Below are 14,761 nucleotides of genomic sequence, written 5' to 3'. Positions count from 1 at the left end.
GGTGGGGGGGAGGGGTGAGACAGAAAAGAGAGTATACGACTGGGTTGGCCCGTGCTGGGTAGTACCTGTTGCTGCTTGCTCCATATTGGACTTCAGTCTAAAAGGATCTTGTGTGACTATGATGGCTGCATCTCACAACACTTGGTTAGTGGGAAGCAGGGGGGAAATTTATCTGCTGGCTTCTGCTTACTGTTGGTCAAAGGTTCACTCCATGAGGCATTAGCTTCCCCACGAACGTGTGTTTCCAATGGTCCTATAGCATCACACACCTTGACATCAACAGGAGAAAAAGCCAGGGTGGGGAGGATGTACCCAGATCTGTTCATCCCTAAAGTGGTAGCTGTGTGGCCAAAAGCTTCAGAAGTGAGCTGAGATCATCTGAAGTGGCACAAGAAGTTATCTGACTTGTACGTAACAAGACTTTCCTCCTAACTCCATAAAGTGGTCATTTCTTTTATCCTCAGTTAGTTTTTAAAACAAAAACAGCACCATGGTGCTAGAGGAATGAACAATAAAACATTGAACAAATAGTCCTAAAAATCAAAATGCATCACCCCACTGCCACCACCACTTCCAGGCCTTTCCCTGGTATATTTCAGGGTCAGGTTTCACCTTGCAATGTGGATTGGGCATACATAGTAGGCTTTACTAATTACATAGGAAACTTTGCTATTGGAATATCAACTGATGTCAAATAACAGCAGTATTATGGAATTATTTGTACCATCCTAAAGTGAAAGGAATGTGTTCTTCCTCCTTCCACCATTTTCCTTTCTCCTTTGCTAGGTAAAGATGTATACACTGGGTAAACAGAAACTGAAGATATTATAAAATAGATTTACAGGATGTTCAAGGAATGAATGAATGAATGAATGAATGAATGAACCAACCGACTAACCCTCATTAAATATCCATAGCACAGACAAGTGGTTCTCAAGCTTTAGTATGTATCAGAATTACCAACAGGCATTGGTGGAAAAAAATCACCTGAAGGCATTGTTAGAACACAGAACACAGATGTTCCCCAAAGTGGTTGATGCTACTCTACCCTGAGGCCATACTTTGAGAACCAGTGGCATAAACCAACCTGAATCTATCACTTTTAGTCAAATGATATATTAATCTGAAGATAATGGCCATCTGTAGAGATTATTTAATTTTTGTGAATACTTTAGGTTTGACCAAAAACCTATTGGTTCAGGGTTTTGGCATGAGTGTAGTAGCCCCTTCCACCAGGGTGTGGTTCCAAGACCAACACCATACGCATTAGCTGAAAATTTGTTATGAATGCAAATTCTTAGCCTCACCCAGAACTACTGAATCGGAATCTGCATTTTAACAAAAAACCCTGGGTAATTTGTGTGCACATTAGAGTTTAAAAAGCATTGCAATCACCCATTTTTTCCCTTAGCAAGGATAAGGATGTGTGTAGGATTGAGGAGATTTTGTAGTGCCTCTTCGTCATCCCTGAGTTCCAGGAGAGAAAAAGGATTTGTAAAAATTGCATTAACTTTAAACTGACCACATGGCATACCAGAGTAGTTTTTTCTTTGTTTATTATAAATTAAATCATTATTTGAAATTCTGATTAGTCAGTGAAAACTTGGTGTGTGTTTTTTTTTTGTTGTTGTTTTTTTTGGTTTGTTTCTTGTCTCTGTCTGGTAGGGTATGGAACTAGAACCTTTAACTTACACCAAAAAGGTATAGGTTAAAGGTCAAATCTAATCACTATCGCATATTTTTAGGTGAAGATAGTGATGCTTTTTAAACTAGAGGTTGACAAACTTGTCCTGTAAAACACCAAATAATATGGCTTTGTAGGCAATACGATCTCTGCTATGACTATTCAACTCAGTCTTGGTAGAGTGAAAACAGTCAGAGAGTACGCACACTTCTGGGTGTCAATCAATGAGTATATATATATATATATATATATATATATATATATATATTTTTTTTTTTTTTTTTTTTTTTTTTTTTTAAACAAAAGCAAGTAGTGAGCCAGATTTGGTCTATAGGCCATAATTTGCCGGCTCCTGTTGAAACTCTTTGAACCTCAGTTTCCTTGTCTGTAAAATGGGCTTAGAGAAAACTACCTGGCAGGGTAGGTGTGAAATTAACTGAATGAGTGCATGCAGAAGGGTCTGGCAGTATAGTTATGTTAATTCCCTGTTTTCTTAGAATTTTCTCCTAAAATTCAAATGCTGAAAATTTCTAATCAATTAGCCATTTTGATTAGACAAGTTCTAGCTAATTTACTGCCTACACACACATAATGTGTCTCTCTCTCTCTTTCTCTCTCTCTAAGCCAGCATATCCCTCCGCTATCAAAGAGAGGAAAAGAGATATGGAAAAATTGTTGAAATTTTCACTTGTATCTTTTCTGATTTTTGCATGTTTTCAGGCTGCTCAGGATCTAGAAGGATTTTCACCACTATCACAAGGTGATTAAGAAAAATGAAGCAGAGACACATGAAGGTAAATGTTAGCATATATACAAGCAGCTGTGACAGATCCCAGGAGATTGAAGCCTGATTAAGCTGGTGAAAACACAGTGACTGAAGGTGAAAGGAAAATGGACAGGTTAGGAGGAAGGACAGAAAAAATCTCTTATGAACAAACCCTCCTCTGAGGTCAGATGTTTATATGCCAATCTGAATTTTTATGCTGAGACTATGGGAGCTTGGGATATCTAATTAGTCCAAAAGTTAACTGAAATGCACAAATAGAGTGGATCCCTCTACCCTATGGTCAGGCAAGATGTTGTGGAAGCTCAACAAACATTTTCCAACCCATCCTAAAGAGAGGACTCGGCTTGGTGAAGTTCCACAGTTATGATCTGAGCTTTGTCCTGTGGTTTCCTCACAACCCCTCTGTCGCGCGGGGCGTCCGGCGGGGTCTCTGGTCCCGCTCCCCATACAAGAACGCAGGATATGGTGAGGCCAAAAAGGAACACCCACAGAGCCATAGGTAGGGGAGTCATACCACTACGGTCTCACTGGAGGCTGGGTTCACTGGACGTGCGACCTGCTGTCCCTTTTGTCTGCAACCCAACGACGACTCTCTTTCACTCTCCTCCCCTCTCCTCCGTAGCCGCAGCAGTTATATTAGCGGCTAATTGGCTAACTGGCCACAGCTGACGGCCAATCAGCCACAGCCGACGGCCATCTACTACCCGAGCCAGCACTCCTCCACGTGAGGCCGAGAGCCTGTAAACTACTTTCTGGGGCTCTGTCCCCACACCCTCACACTTCAGTGTGGCTCAGCTCCTTCCAGAAAAAAAAAAAAAAAAAGAAAGAAAAGAAAAGAAAAAGAAAATCTACCCTTTGTGAAATCTAGTCATGGTTCCTTAACACTCTGCACTTTCATATCCACATTTAACCAAACAGGAACCATCTTAGATTTAATATTCTGATTTTGAGCCACCCTATACCCCAGACTTGAGCCACCCCCACCCTGCTTTTTGATGGGGGATTTTGTATGCTTCTTTTCAAGGTCATAGAGAAATTAAACCAAAGCCCCAACTCCCTTCTCTTTTCATATCCCTGAACAGTTCTAGAGACATTTTCTAGAGAAAATAGAGCTTAATTTCTTGGAGGTGTTTTGTTGACAAGAAAATGGAAAGCATGTGTCCCTGCTTCGCTTATTGTACTTCCAAGTAATGAAAGTATTTAAGAAGGTACAATTATGATCTTGGCAAGCACCTGGGGCTCTTGGAACTGTTTTTTTCACACTGAATAAACACTGCAGATAATCTGTTTACGTTACGCTGTTCTGAAAAGCTATCTACAACAAAAGGCCACAACCATTCTTTAGTTTCTTTTTCTTGAAAAGAAAAAATATATTGCACTAATAATTTGTTGAAAATGATTTCATTGTCTCCATTTTCATTCTAGCCAGACAGAAGCAGGTTTTAGTCAAGGAGTTTATGGGTTTCATTTTTTTCTGCCACTTTTAACTGAACAATGTAATCCATTTCTTTTCTAGTTACCTGGAATTCTTCTTGTTAACAATCGCTGGTGACTGAGGATCACGTACCTGCCCTGAAAAATTAACCCTCCTTTGAATAATGGACCCTGAATTCATTTTCTTCTCTCAACCTGATTGAGTTTGACTAAGTGATCTCCTTAGTTTCATTCAAACCTGGTACAGCCTCCACCACCACCCCAACCCCCCTCAAAAAGAGCAGCATACAATCTACTTATCTTTAAGCCAAAAAATAAGAGGCGACGGTAACAAACCACTAAGTTAAGAAACACGAGCCAGAAAAATGCATGTCTGCAGCTTGATCTGGTGAAAACCTTTAAATTGCACACATGCTATGGAGAATCATATGCCTGGTATAGTAGAATGCATCAGAATATCTACAAAGATGACACAGGAAGAAAAGAATCAATGGCGTGTTCATATGTTTATAGTGTTGTGAGATTCAGTGAGCACCTTTAACAAAGGGGGGAAAAAAACACCCTACAACATCCTATTTGAGGGAATCTCATTCTTACACAGAGTAATAGATGCCCAATATCCCAGCAATTCAGAACAACTGTTTTATTTCTCACTCCATCAAGTTACAGGTGGGTCTCCTGTTGGCCCTGTGTTGCAGGAGTTGGAGTCTCAATGCTTTCTGGGTTAGATTGAGTTAGTTTTTGTCATTCACGGTCCATATGCAATTGGGATATGAGAAAGATAAAGAGATACATCATTTACACTGCTCTGTTTTTCCTTTCTGCTCACTTTCAGGGCATTCAGACAGGGCACAAGGAATGTCTATGAAGGACGGGAACTTTTGTTCCAAAGGCCACCATGGGTTCAATCCTCTTGTGCTGCCTTTATCGCAAACACTTTGAGGAATGAGCTATCTTTGTTCTCAGATGTTACTTGTCCCTAAGTGAGAGACCATCAGGACCTTCAAACCCAGCCTCTTTTGCGCACAGGAAATTTGTGGGGAGATTGCAGTGCCAAAAGCTTATGTTTCTAGAGTCATCTACCAGCAAAAAGAGAGAGAATTGCATTCTTTGTGATCTAGTCCATGCTTTTCAGTTTGCAGGTATGGGGACTAGGGTCTGGAGAGCCGTGGTCACATTACGCCTTCCGGGTTCTGCTGGTCCCATGTAATAGACTCCTGTTCTACCCAACTTCCTTCTTGTGAGTAGTCCCATGATGCTGAGTGCCATTTAACTCATGGGGTCCCAAAGCCTCTTACCACTAGGTGGCAAAACCAACCCAGTGGTCCCAGTAATTCATCCCAGCTGAGCAGCCCCCTTTCCTCCAGCCTCATCCCAGGAAGTCTCTTTCCAGTGATGTTTTGAATTAAGAAGTTGCAATAACATTCTCACAGTCCCTTTCAGCTCTGTGGGTTGGCCTCTCCGGAGGCTAAAGGAATTCACAGCAGCCCCCTGAACCCCCTGAGCAGCCTGGGGTCTGTTTCTCCAACAGTTCTAAAGAGAGAAATCCATTGTCAGAAATGACAGTCTGGTTCCACCCCTCGGCCCAACATTTACTGCATCCAAGACCATCATCAGAGCAAAGAGAAGCCAAAGACTGTCTGTATCTGCTTCCTCTTCCTTTAGGGAGGTGTGGGGAGAAGCTGGTGTCCTTGCCTTTCATAGCTAAGAGAACAAACGCAATCAAGTGTGCCGTTAGAAGGGTCCATGTAAGGAAGTGATTTTAGAGGGAATGTCAAAGCTGGTGATGTTTTGTGTACTTGCATAGGCCCTTGTTAAGTGTCTGGTATACTTCTATATTTTGGATGATACATGCATGAGGACTGACGGATTCTGGTATGAATTTGTTTTCAGGATATTGGTGGGGCATGAAAAGAAGAACTTATTAGCCCATCTTACAGAGGAGAAGTGAGGCAGAGAGAAAGTGTTTCTCCCCAGTCCAACACATTAGCCAACTCAGCCTTCTAATTGGAATAAAACGGAGGCTACTTTACAACTCTCCTCCAGATCACAATGCTTAAGTTAGAAACACTGAAATCGTCCCCGTGCTTGATACATTGGATGCATGGAATTGGGAAGGAAAGCATTTCACTTTTTATTTATTTATTTATTTATTTATTTATTTATTTATTTATTTATTTATTTTAGAACCGGTACCTGCCTGACTTTGTGCTTAGGGATAAAATTTACATTTTTGGAAAAGATGCCATATCATAGCAATTTCATATTTGTTTAGTTTTGTATGATGTCATCATGTGATATAGGAGGAGTCTCTGAATCCTCAACTGGATATAAGAAACATGAATATGCAAGAGCTATTTTTGGAAAATGTTCATTTAAACTGTATTTGACCGTTTTTCACTTGGCATAGGGACTTTCAGAGCAAAGATTCCAGATTGCACCACAAATTATATTTATTTACTTCTATTAAGACTAATTGCGGGGGTGGGGGAGAGGGCACTCATTGGTAGGGGAAGAAAGTATTTTAGACAACAGGGGATTGTGTTCCGAATGTTACACTGCTCCTCACTTTTCCAGATCCCTCCTCTACCGGGAGGCAGGTCTAAAAATCAGATTGGCTCTTTCTGATGTGAAAACAATCTTTACACATATACACAGACAGGTTTAACTGAAGAATACAGGATGCTTAAAAATTCCCCAACTTTCTCTCCTCCCTCCACTTGCCCCACAAACCTGGAAACACCAGTGAGGCAAACAGTGTATGCAGACATATTATCCGTCATGCCACGTTGATGGAGGAGTTCTCCATTTTGCATGGAATAGGCTTTTCTTTTGTGACAATAATTTTTCTGATTCACTACTATAGATGTCATGTTACTAAGTCCAAGGGAAGAAAAAAAAATACAAAAGCTGGAAAAGATCCCAGTCATTATATGCAAAAAAGATGGAAAGAAAGCCACAGGAGGGAAAAAGCACACTCTTTGATGGGGAAGAAAAGGAGCAAGAAAAGAGAGACCGAGAAAGGTGTGTCATGGGACCGACTTTAATCCTGCATCCTCTGCCACATTTAGCTGCCTCTGCCATCGACTCCCCATATTTCTTCATGGGCTCAGCCACTGGCACTTTAGACCCTCCCAGGAGTCCCATGGCCCTTCCAAGTAGTGCACAAGTGGCACAGAGAGTGTGGCAACTTCAAAACATTAAAGGGAAAAAGGAATCTTCTTCCCCACCATCATCATTTTTAAAAACGGCAATTGATGTCGCCTGAAGCACAGGCTCGAAAACCCAATTATACTACATTTCATTCAAGTGTCATCAATTGGAATAATAGTGCCCGACAGTGAGGGCCCCTACGTGAAATGATGCTGCCATATTATTTTGTTTGGGTCCAATGTTTTCATAAATTCAGGCTTGGAGCAGAGCCCAGTGCTGTTTTCTTTCAAGGTCTTTACTTCCCGTGTCCCTTTTCTCAGATCTTGCTGCTCAGTTCTTTTCTTTCCTTCTGCAGATAGACCCATCCTGCCCTCTCCTCCCCGGCCTTGGCTGGCCTGTGGCAGCGGTGGCTGCTCTGTTTACTGAAGAACACGTGCATCATTGGAACATTTTCCACACCCCTTGGGCCAAATGTTTTATGTATTTGGCCCTGAGCAGCCTTTTGTATTCTGTGATGAGAAGCCACTAAAAACCATGCAGCGGCCACTAGCTCACATATTATAGGCTGTTTGTATATTATTGCCATTGTTATTACTGGTCTCCGTTCCCTGAGAGTAATGTGCACCTCAATGAGCCTTAATGAGAATGGCTCTACTTTGCAGGATGTTTGCCTACCAAAGGCCTCCCCACCTTCCTTTATGGTCATTACAGTTAAGCAGACTGCACTGGCTGCCTACCTATCCAGACATTTTAGTCATGCAAAGAGACAATTGGATGCACGGTCCTCCCCAACTTGGTGTGCAAAGAAGCACTCAGTTGCTGTTCACTTAGTCTGCTCTTCAGAAGAAGGCAACTGCATCTCTGATGACTCAGGAGGTGAGAAAAGATGTGGCATGTCTGCATGAAAAAATGGGTTGGAAGAAGGACACAGTTTTATTGATAATAACTGACCATGCCTCAATTATTGGCTGCATACTTCCTGTTAGATAAGGTTTGTGCTCTATGTTCTCACCATCTGAGGAACTTTCAAGAATCTCTCTCTCTCTCTCTCTCTCTCTCTCTCTCTCTCTCTCTCTCTCCCTCTTCCTTTCCCTCTCCCTCTCCCTCTCTCACTCTTAATGCTTACCCACCAAATCTTGTTTACATGTTCCTGGCAAGATGTTAAATATCAATGCAGTGCTCAGCCAGCCTTCATCCTTGACAATAGCCATTTATCTTATAGGCCCTGGAATATTGGCCTATATATGTAAGTTGGGAAACAGGACGCTGAACCCCAATCTAATTTGGGGGGGCTTACTTCCCATCTGATTATTCCTGGTTTGGCTAGTCCTTTTGGACACAGACACTTGGCTACTTACCTCAAATTCATTGTAGTATGAGTCAGCCTACATTGAACTCCAAAGAACACAAAATAGAGCCTCTCAGCCAACCAGAATTGGTCATGAAGTGTGAGCAATAAATACATTTTGATGAGTTTGGTTTTTGCTATAGCATAACCGAACCTACCCTGACAGTAAGCTAAACATGTAAGCAAATAATTTTCAATGGATTAAGCATAGAAAAGGAAGTTAGTAATCATCTATAAATTGAGAGAGACTGGTTAGAGAAGATTTCTCAGGGTGATAGCTGAACTAGAGTAGAAGGTGGAGGACATGAATGAGGATTTTGCCAGGTATAGGCTGCTATAAGAATTCTAAGCCAAAGTAATGACATGTAGAGAATCCTATTACTTTGTGGGAAATTTAAATCCTTTTTTCGATATAGAATGAAATTAAGTGAGTAAGTGGAGGAGATGAGATCTAAAAGGGGGTGAGGGCTTAGTTCATACATCTCAGTTTACCTAGGACAGTCCGTATACTCCTGATGTCTTGGTATATATGACAGTAAAAGGGAGAACTATTATTAACAGTTCTCCCTTTTACTTTCAAAGATATCCAAGTTTGTATGATAAATTATATGCTCGTGTTACTTATACAAGTTTGGACAATTAAGTTTGCGAACTCCTCCTAGAAAAAGTGCTACATACCTCATTGCTGAATATCACTACGGTCACCTTCGAAGCACTCCCCTTGGGAAGCTATGCACCAATGCCAGTGCCTAGTCTACCCTTCAAAGCAATTTTGGAACTCTTTTTCTGGAATGGCCATCAGAGCTGTCATCGTATTCCCCTTGATGTCCTGAATGTCATCAAAATGTCTTCCTTTCAATATTTCCTTTATTTTGGGGTAAAGGAAGAAGTCAGAGGGCCAGATCAGGTGATTAGGGAGGGTGTTCAAAAACAGTTATTTGTTTATTGGCTAAAAACTTCCTCACAGACAGTGCCGTGTGAGCTGGTGCATTGTCGTGATGCAAGAGCATGAATTGTTGGCAAAATGTTCAGGTCATCTAACACTTTCACGCAGCCTTTTCAGCACTTCCAAATAGTAAACTTGGTTAACTGTTTGTCCATTTGGTATGAATTCATAATGAATAATCACTCTGATATTAAAAGAAAAAAAAGAGGTTAGCAACATCGTTGCAACAAGTTTGCAAATTTAATTGTCCAACCTCCTATGTCATGATTATGAGATTGGCTTTTATTTAATAGGTGATGGGGAGTCAACAGAAAGGAGACAAGATAGACTTAGATTATAGAAATAACCTTTTCACAGCCAACTTTTGCAGGAACTGCTGGGTGCCTCTCAATGTTCTTTTGCCCTTATTTAGAAATAAGAATCCTGATGGTTGGCAGGCCCAATATTACCTAGCTGAAAGACAGGTTACGCAGCCTCCTTTGCAGCTTACTATGGCTATGTGACTAAGTTTTGGACAATGAGATGTAAGGGAGAGTGTTACACGGAAATTCTGAAAAGTCTCTTGGGAGTGTGGATGTACACTTCATTGGATCACAAATATAAGCTCATGACACTTATAATGCAATGCTAGAACCTAGAGAGAATGTAGGTCCTTGATGACTTAATGGAGCCACCACAGGAGCCCTACGTTCCCTCCTTTCAGACCTTTATTATGTGGGACATAAATTTCTGTTTTGTTCAGGCAATATTATTTTTGATCTTCCCATAATGCTGCTTAAGAAACTGTTAACCTATAAGTCAATCACTCACTGAGAGTCAGTTATCATCAATTCAGCAAGGAGGTATAAGAAGCAACCATTTTGGCCCAGATCTCAATGTCATCCTCCAATCCAACTTTACCAAGGAGTCCCATATTTTGAGAGTTATTGAACACTCATGAATAAAACTGATCATTTTCCATTTCTTTCCTTGGGTCTCTTCTCCATTGGTTAGAACCTGGAAGAGAGGGCACTTCCAGGAGACACTTCCAGGACACTTCCAGCTAAGCTCTCCTGAGAAACTTAGCTCTTGGATCTGGTTTTGTGCATGTTAATAATTCAACTCAAACAAATCTATTGTATTTTAAAGTGCTTTCTGTTTGCTGTGGAGTGAGAATGTTGTTTAATGGGGTGGGGGTGAGTATAGAATACAGAGAAAGGAAAGAGAGATAGGAAAGGGGTAGGCATTTACTTTTGAAGGAACAACAGCATTCTCAACTAAATGATTATCACAAATAAAGTGCTTTCCTGTGGATAGTTTCATTTCTATCTATTGGACTTAGTGGATAACAAGAGCAAAAGCAAGCAAGTGTTCCCATCATGCAAGAATCTTAATAGAAGGAAATAGAATACACATACACACACACACACACACACACACACACACACACACACACAATTTAATACATATGTATCAAAGCAGCCAAAAGAAGAGCTTCATGCAAGCAAGCAGTAAATGTAAAAAAACAAAAGTGGATCTAGCCAGATTATATATTAAATAAAAGGCAATGAATAAGCACTGAGTGAAATTTTATATGTGCACATTACACCAAACCAGTCAAAGATTCTGACCCCTGGCACTGCAGAAATGATGCAGCCATCTTCTTCGTTCTGAAGCTTTCAATAAAATCATTCCCAAGAGAGCTAGGAAAAATTCTGTCTCTCAATAAAATGTGAAACCGTCAGTATTATGAAAAAGCATACTAATAATTGAATAGTGTTCTGAAGTTGCTTTCATAAACCTTCCCATTTGCTTCCCTCCTCAGGTTTTAATATTGCCCAGCGAGTCTATCAGACCAGACGGGTTTTGTTGCCGATAGAAAGTTGTAGCATTGATTGGTGCCCTTGTGAGTTGCAGGTCAACAACGTGATATCAACAGAGATAACTTGACAAATAATTCACTCAGAGTTCCTAGACAGAGACCACCCATAATGAATATGCTGCTCAACAATTCCTAATGTGAATATAGCTGGTACCTGGGCCCTCATGACAGAAGGAAATGTGGGTTCCTACTAACAGGATCCTTTGGCTAAGTTATGCTGAGTTCTACAATTCGTGGGCCATGGGCTGAAGGACTGCTGGAAAGGGTTTTGTGATGGTGAAGTAGCAGAATCTGGAAGTTGAAGTCTTGTCAATGGCAATGAAACTACATGAGAATATGGGATTGGCCAAGAATGTTAAAGGCAAAAGAAGTCTGCAGCATCATCCGGGATGAATGAACGTTTGCAGTCACAACAATTAGTACCAGTTGACAAGGTCTTTTAGAAACATGTCAGCAGAGGGAGTCCACATATGGTACCTCTTTTACACCTTTCCAAAGTGGGCAGAAGAGTGGGAGGGGGAGGAGGGATGTTGACAGTAAACATTCAAGACAAGGGAGGTGAAGAATTTTTAAAAAGAAAATGAGTGAAAGACAACTCTTCAGTTTTGGGATAAACCAAAGGGCATAAGTACTGTTGGTCTTGCCAGCTGTCAAACCTCATGGTTCTCTGCTGGACCCCTTTGGAGACAGCTGTGTCCTGCTCACTGCTGCCTCACAGCCATAGCAGAGCTGGCACTGCTCATTCTGTCACTTGATCAAATCATCTTCACATATTCTCTGGCTGCTTCACTGAGGTCTTTCTTAATCTTCTAACAGCTCCTCCTCCAAAACACATGGGGTCGACTCTACTATCCCTCATACTGACCAAGGAATTCATTCAAGATAGTACTGAAAATACACTGTGACGCTCCTCCCAATTTCAAACAGATAAATCAAGTTGAAACCAATCTCCACAGTGAGACTGAAAGAGGAGGGGACAACTGTGATGTGTGTATGGGGATGAGGGCAATCCTACAATGGCGGAGATGGCAGAAACTGTACACTACAGACCAAGGAGGTATGGAAGAGTCTCTGGATGAATTTGGCACTCATAAACTGAGTTAGCCTCTTCCTGGGAAGTATGGGTCTTCTTCCCATGATACACTCCAAAAAGGGGGGGCCCATCTCAATGTGTTCCAATTTTTCATACTTTGATGATCAAGGTGTATTCACTATCAGTGACATCAATTACGAGTCCATAAGTTAAAGACTAAAACAGGTGTCTTAGAGAAATCTGAAGGGGGGGGGGGGGCTGTTTGTTTGTAGAGCTGGAACACAAGCCATTTCTGTCTCTCTTCTTCACCACTCTCCCATACCAGGAACTGTGAATAGGTGTCATGCCACATGCTGAAGTGTTGGCAAATAATGTAAGTCCGAGGTAGAATACTCTTTAATTTTCAAAGCCAATGGTAGGTAACAGTGTGTTTAGATTTAGGATACCATACTATTTCATTCCTTCTACTCCTGGGGCCCCATGGCCCATTTATTCCTCTTCCTTTTAGGTGTCCACGGTGTTTGTCAAAGTGGGTAAGCTCTGACTTCTGGAATAACAATGCCTGGAGGTATTATGTCCTTGAGGGAAGACTTTAATCAATAATCAATTTTTCCATCAGTTACTGGAGAGGTGAATCTAATAACCACTAACTACAAAGGAGGGATGCACCAGCTTCAGGTCATCTTCTCCTGTTTAAAGGTACACTTACTCTTGCCGAGGAAGACCTGAGTAAGCTCCAAGTCTTAAACTTCTTTCCTTGGTCTTTATTCTTCCTTATCAGATCTCATATAATCCAACCAAGAAAAAACAAAGAAGAAAACCATCCTTTCCCTTAACTTGATCAGAAGACTGCCTCATCCACTTGAGTGAAGGCAAGCAAAGTGAATGCTGGGAGAAGCACGTGGCACACAGCAGTAGATACTTGAAAAGAGACGTGGATGTTCCTATTGAAGATGGGTGGGAGTGGAGCGTTTTCTCTGAATGTAGTATTGTTGCCGCTGGTCACCTCCACCAGAGATAACTGAAACAGAGACAGTGCTTTGTCAAACTCGGCCCCAGAGACAAACAGAGCAGCCATGAAAGGAAAGTTTTTGCACAGCTACTTCTCAAGAAACAGCTGTCCACCGTGGGTCCTGAGGGGGCTGCTGGGCACCTGGAGAAAAATCCTTTCTGTGTGCATTCCCAGGGGATAGTAGCTACGCCTCCTTCAAACTCAGCAGAAGGTCACGTGGACCTCAGGCTTCTCCTCTGTCAGGGAACGCATTGAGAGAAGGGCAGTATTTATGAAGTTTTATTCTTCAGAGCAGCTCTATGACCAGATGCTTGGTGAAAAGGGCTCACAGAGATTACAGGACCAGGTGAGAAATCAGAGAAATTTCTCTGATGTGGAACAAAGCCAAACAACTTAGGAAAGTCACTGAAACTTTCAGTTTGGGCTTCTCCTGAAAATGAAGTTGGGGGATGAAAATGGGATATTAATTCGCTAAGGCTCCTTCATCTTTGGACTTAAGTGATTCTAAACTGTCATCACTGTCTTCATATAAATAAATTTTGTCTATCTCGTTGGGTGAGAATAAAATGCTCTCTTTCTAAGACATATGGGGAATGTCAGTGTATATGTTTGCTGTTTACATTTTTTCTCACCAAGAAAAGCTGAGCCCAGACATTCAGGGAATATGCAGGCAGGGACTAGGGCATTTCAGGGATAGCAAAGCATCCACCTTGTTTCTTCATCTAAAATGGGAAACAGCGAGTCTGCTCACTTCCAGAAATGTTTATTTAGCTCCTACTGTGGTCAAAGCGCTGAGTCAATTCTGATAATGCAATTTTACATTTTCAAAGCAATTCAAATGATTTTAAACAATGCCAACATGAGTTATATTCTCGGATCTCCAGGGAAGTTCTCTAAGAGGACCCGGTATTATGATTCAGATTTTACCCATGAGAAACCTGAAGTCTGGGTGCATGAGGTGACTCCCCAGGTCCTAGCCCTGGTCAGTAGCCATGTCAGAACTGGACTCTAGGTTACCTGGTTGAAATCTTCTGTACTTTCTACTCTGCTGCCCCTATTCAGATAACCATTAGATACCTTTCCAGGATAGGAGAGTTTGCAGAATGATGATTTATCTTCAAGCTAAATTCGGGCCAACCAGTCTTTTGTATTTATTTTATTGTTGCTTTTCATTTTAAAAAAAAAATTGGTTTGTTTTGTTTTCTTAAATAGATCCACTTGAACAGAGACTTTGAATTATTCAAAATGATTTAACTTAACCCCAAGTTTCCTTGATATCCAAGGATCAAAGAAACTTGGAATGAGGAGGCTTGGAAAAAGGAAGGCAGACAATCCATAGGTAAGGGAAGGAAGGCTGGGGCAGGAGCCTGCCAGCTCACCACTTTAGCTCTGACACAAGAACTGAACTCATTAATCTGATAAACATCACAGCCACCCAAAGAATGAGAGGGAGGGGCTGCTTGCCTGGGGTGACAGACAGAAACCCAGAGACAGAGGCTCTCT

General features: G+C 41.4%; 1 long non-coding RNA gene across 7 annotated transcripts in view; it reads right to left on the bottom strand.

Annotated features, from left to right (window-relative positions):
- LOC109437798 (uncharacterized) overlaps positions 1-14,761 on the bottom strand; it is an 801,312-nt gene that overhangs the window by 144,009 nt on the left and 642,542 nt on the right. For 2 of the 7 annotated variants that reach the window (XR_012496363.1, XR_012496367.1), the window contains one exon: positions 4,525-13,267. The exons of 3 other annotated variants lie outside the window; for them this stretch is intronic. This is a non-coding gene — a long non-coding RNA (uncharacterized LOC109437798). Of the gene's footprint in view, positions 1-4,524; positions 13,268-14,761 lie in introns of those variants that run through there. 2 more of the 7 variants (XR_012496364.1, XR_012496365.1) reach the window with 2 other exon arrangements.

The sequence above is a fragment of the Rhinolophus sinicus genome, linkage group LG05, assembly GCF_036562045.2.
Source record: "Rhinolophus sinicus isolate RSC01 linkage group LG05, ASM3656204v1, whole genome shotgun sequence".
NCBI classification, from domain to species: domain Eukaryota; kingdom Metazoa; phylum Chordata; class Mammalia; order Chiroptera; family Rhinolophidae; genus Rhinolophus; species Rhinolophus sinicus.
Note: the sequence above shows the minus strand (reverse complement) of the source record. Positions and strands in the feature narration are given on the sequence as shown.